This window comes from Cryptomeria japonica, chromosome 5 (assembly GCF_030272615.1).
Source record: "Cryptomeria japonica chromosome 5, Sugi_1.0, whole genome shotgun sequence".
In the NCBI taxonomy this organism is placed as follows: domain Eukaryota; kingdom Viridiplantae; phylum Streptophyta; class Pinopsida; order Cupressales; family Cupressaceae; genus Cryptomeria; species Cryptomeria japonica.
The window spans coordinates 175,470,924-175,476,213 of record NC_081409.1 but is presented as its reverse complement, the minus strand read 5'-3'; the positions used below and the strand labels follow the sequence as shown (position 1 = coordinate 175,476,213).

General features: G+C 37.8%; 1 long non-coding RNA gene across 1 annotated transcript; it reads left to right on the top strand.

Annotated features, from left to right (window-relative positions):
* The first annotated feature begins 3,819 nt into the window (after positions 1-3,819).
* LOC131043417 (uncharacterized) lies at positions 3,820-5,058 on the top strand. The gene is made up of 6 exons (XR_009105525.1): positions 3,820-3,898; positions 4,027-4,098; positions 4,221-4,267; positions 4,528-4,554; positions 4,686-4,799; positions 4,925-5,058. It is a non-coding gene; the product is annotated as an uncharacterized LOC131043417 (long non-coding RNA).
* The last annotated feature ends 232 nt before the right edge of the window (positions 5,059-5,290 follow it).

Here is a 5,290-nt window from a genome sequence, read left to right as displayed (position 1 = left end):
GTCTGTCCTCTTCCCTGTGCCAAATCCTCCCCTGTGGTGGTTTGTGGAGAGGATGTTGTGGACATTGGGTTCTACCAACGCTGTTCTCTTGTGTGTAGATTCTCTGGGCTATGGCTTTCTCTACCGGACCTTCATCGTTGGGTAAGTGACTCTTGGTGGCCTTTGGTTGCTCACAATATTGAGCTTTTCCCTTGTGCTAAAGGATTTTTTATCGCTTCCTTCACATCTTTCGTTGATTGGGATTTGGTTTTGGGCATGTTGTAGGCTTAGGGAGTGCACTCCCTCTCTGTTAAGCCTTGGACAACTTCTTTTAACCCTCTCACTAAACCACTTAATGTGCGTCCAGTTTGGGTCCGACTCATCAATCTCCCTCTTCATTTTTGGGAGCACTCTTGTTATGAGGCTATCGGTAACTCTATTGGCCATTTCTTGAAGGTCGATGAAGCTACGTCCTCAATGGACCACACTACCTTTGCCCACATTCTCGTGGACATTGACATCTCCTCTCCTCTCTCGGGAGATGTGGTTCTTATGGTGGGGGATAGGCCTTGGTCACAACTTCTAGATTTTGAGATCCTCCCCTTCTGCTGTAGGAGATGCTTCTCTACAGGTCATCTTGCTTCAGACTGCTCTATTTCATGCCACAAAGGTGTTTCTTCCTAGTGGAAGAATGCTATTGTTGATCACTTAACTGTCACTGCTCTTGACTTTGCATCTGCTGGCTCCTCTCATGAGGATGATGTCGATGTTGTACCCCTCACGTCTATTGATGCTCCTTCTGCCCCCTTTGTGGCCTCATCTCCTGAGGTCCCCTCTTTTGCTTCTCCTGTTCTACAGCCACAATCCCCTGCTGCTGGATCTGCTTCCGCTGTTGTTGTTTTGTCACAGCCTACTGCTGCTCTACAACAACCTCCTGATGTTCTGTTGCAGCACTCTGTTGACACCTCGGTTTGTAACCTTGCGAGGTCCCTTCCGGTTGATCTCTCTTTTGATGGACCTAATGACAACATCACCTGGACTGTGGTTTCTCACATGTGGAAGGGGAAGTCTTCTCCCCTACCCCAAACACCCCCTCGTTGGGGTTTGGGTGGCTCTCCCCTCCCTTGAGTGGGGTCTTTTTTGTTCTTCAGTTGGATAGGATTCCTTGCCTGTCTGACTGTGTTTGTTTCTAACTACCTTTGGGCTATTGTTCTTTTTGCCAACATCATCTCTCTTGATGTTGCTTGTTGTCTGTTGATGGTTCGACTTTGTTGAGGGTTAGCGCCTTAGTTAACACTGTTTTACTAATAAATAAAAATTCATGTGGAGGGTTCAATTGATCATCATCATCATCTACTAATATAACCAACAAGAAAATACCAATATTGTGTTTCTCATAAACCGATAACTAAAGTAATTGAACATGTTGCAAAAATAACTAAAGATAAATAAGAAACAAAAAATATTGGACAAGTTCCTCAATCGAAACAATATAATTTCATTGGCACTTTGAGGAACTCTTAAGCCAAGAAAACAAAAATTTCCCAAAGAAATAAGACCCACATAATAAAATTATAGCAATCATACCAATTACAAGTAAAACAACATCAGAGTGTGATGAACTACCTTGTCATAAAACTTTGGGATGAATTTTCAATGCTTGCTTAGGAGTCATATTTCTTAAATGTATGAACCAATAGCTACACAAGATATAGGTTTGACTATTTATAGAACCAAAGCTGCCCAAAGAGTGAAATAAATGTGCATACACTCTAACTGCAAAAGTTGCATGACATGGGTGAAGCCAAAACAAAACCTTAATTGTACGCTAAAATAGACCATAAGATGATGAATCAAACCAAGGCACTCTTTGTAATCACCTTGTGGTTCTTTAGATAATCGAAAAGGGTATTTAGATTAAAAAAGTCAAAATTTCTATTCTTTTTAAATTATGTTTGCAGTATAATCTACTTTCTTTTTACTTGTCTACTTAATATGGAAATATTAAGATTACATTTTTTTATTAACAAGTTATTAGTGGGTGTGTGCACCAAGATGGTGTGCAAAAAAGTGGACACACACCAAAAAAAAGTTGAAAAAATAGCAACCGTGTTCGTGGTTTTAAAATTTCAAAATGCCACGTACACGGTTATGTTCGTTGTGTCCGAGCCTAAAGAGACAAAACCGCGTATGTGGTCCTTTAGGAAATAAAACCGTGTACATGGTCCTCTAGGAATTAGGACCCAGACGCAATCTTAGTTCCTAAAGGACCACATACGCGGTCCCTGTTAATAAATTGCTTTTTTTTCACTGTCGACTGTATCATTTTACCTCGCGACTGAGAGCAAGTTTGGATGTGTTTTTTCTTCCAAACCGTGCACAGGCTCCATTTTTTCAAACCTAGACGCCATGGAAAGAGGTTGGTTATACATTTTTTTTTTGTTTTTCTTGCACATTTGATAAATTTTATTTACGTTTTTAATTTAAATTCGTTGATTTCGATTAGTTTTTGTTACCAATATCAGATTTTGAAAATCCAGAACCACAACAAGATGTACCTCAAAATCCACATCAAAACCCACAACAAAACCCTAAGGATACACTTCGAGCTCCTCCTTTAGACCGTACAACAACTACACCGGAGGATTTGCTTAATCAGTTAGGGCAAAACACTGCTAAAATAACTAGACTGATTAATAGATTGAAAACATCTAAGCTTGAGCATCATTTATCCCTTGCCACTAGCCTAGAAACATTAGCTAGTGGTGCCACTGCAGTTTTGAGTTAGATTACAAAATGGGGAAACTATAGGGATAGGTGTCGCACTTATTATGCTGATGGGTTATCATATGATGCAGTGAAAAATAAAAACATAAGTAAAGCAAAAATATGTGCTCTTTTTGTTGATCCTAGAAATAGTGAGTCCTTACCTCTCAATGCAAAGATGTTTCCCATACGTTGGTGTACGAATGTGCAGATGTAGAATCTTTTTTGGAATAGGTGGTGGATGGTCTTTGACGAACCACCTTGTAATATTTTTGAGGTTCCATTATATTTTTTGAGGAAAGTATATTGTGAGTTTTTCCTCAATGAGCGGCCTAATTATTTTGATATAAGAGTTCCATGGTAGAGGTGGTGGCTTTGACCAAGATAGACCTGAAGCCCATAGGGTAATAGACCTGCAGAGTCGTCGCCCTCTAGCACCCAAACCCAAGGTGCATGCGACGATCCTAGTAGCCCTGAAAGAGTCGATGAAGCTACAAACTCTTCAAGCGGCCCCAATATTGACTGATGCGATCATCCAGCATGGGACATAGTTAGCACAACCTCTTGGCCTGGACGATGATCCATTAGATGAGGCAGCTGGCGCTGGTCAGCCCATTGCTCAGGCATATGCACAGGGATGGATGTCGAGGCTAGTGCGGATGGTTCCACGTCCCATCTATGCATGATTTGCGGGAGCAAATGTTAGACCCGCACGACTGAGCATATGACACTGACAGATGAATTGATGGACATGTTGTTTGCTAGTCGGTCGCAGACACAGGTGTGTTGATTTGAATTCATAACATTTTATTTATCAGTCATTTAAAATTTGTAATTGTAAATGAATTTTCATTTATAGATCGATTTAAATTGATAAAAACAATATGCATTTCAAGATGCAACAATGAATGTTAATACACCATCTGATATTCCTCCCGCAGTTATTGCAGCTGCAACTTCAATGCTTGGAGTATAAATTTGGTAACATGTTATAATAGAATAGTACTTTGAATTAAATTTTTTTTTATAAGATATACTAACTCTCTTTAATGCTTGACAATTTTTTGTTTTGTAGGTGTTGATAGGGGACCAAATGTCCCACATTGATGATGTCACTCTCTAAGTGATCGATTTTGGTCTACAAATCTATGCGGTATCATATTTTGTACACCTTATTTTATGTATTCTTTTGATAGAATATGCAAGTCATTTAATTTTAGATTTGTTAAATTATGTTTAATATTACCTACTAATATCTCGTGTTAATTTTGTTTGTTTTAGGGTAGCCCCTCCGTGTCTAGGCCTCGTCCTCAGCGAAAGAAATCCTTGACGATGCCTAAACATGGGAAGAAGGTAATTGAACACATTTTTAATTGTACAATTGTTTGAAAAGGTTGAAATTGTCTTAGTTGGAATTTGTAGATTGATTAGTGTTTTTTGTATGTTTTATATACATCGGTTATTGGGCTTTGTAGATTTGTTGAATGCACCTGATACGCCTGAGGATCGAGAGACGACAGAGGTATGCATCTCTACTTTATTTTCTTGATTTGATGATTATATGCACGTGTACATGAGAGCTTGTGATAAATTATAATCTTATCATTTTTCATACAAGAAATATCCATAGCCGCTTCATCAATGGTGAGCCCTCCTCCGTGTATTGGAGATGCATCTTAGGCTCTGATACACTTTTGTTTTATATATTGCATTAATTGTATTTAACCTACAATACTTATCATTATATTAATTGTATTTAATCTTTAATCATTTTTCGTATAGGTAATAGCCACAACTACTCCATCAATGGTCAGCACTCCTCAGACTACTGGAGAAGCATCTGAGGCTCCGTTACACTTTTCTTCTCTATATTGTAGATTTTTAGTGTTTTGATCTATATATGTTAGTACATAGTATTAATTGTATTTAATCTACAATAGGCCCCTTCGCGGTTCAGCCATAACTTGGATCCTTTCAAGTTTGTGTTCCAAAAAACTCCTAAGACTGACAAGGAGAAGAGAAAGAAGACAATATATCCTAGATCAACAGATGAGGTAATCTACATTTCAATTGCAAAGAAATTATGGTTAAATGCATAGTTATGTTGATAATTGTGAACTATTTTCTACAAAAGGATTCTAACTTGACTTTTGAATTGTGGTTGTGCAACCATCTACAGAGCTGCGTACTGCATCAAAGAGGCTTGATTTTGATGATCCACCACAAGTATAGGATCATATAGTGTTAGTTGTGGTCATTGAATGACCAATACATGTAGACATATTCTACATTTTTATTGTATATCGATTTGGACATGGCATATACCACATTTTTGTAAAACTTGTATTGACTTGACATATATGTCTTTTTTGATATATATAAATGTTGATATTCGATCAAATAAATGTGTATTGTGTTCATTATTGTGCATTTCGTTGATATTGATAGGCATATTTGATACATACAAAATTTGTTCATTGTGTTGATTATTATGCATTTTGATATATACAAATGATTATTTATAAAGAATTGGTTTGGTGTATTT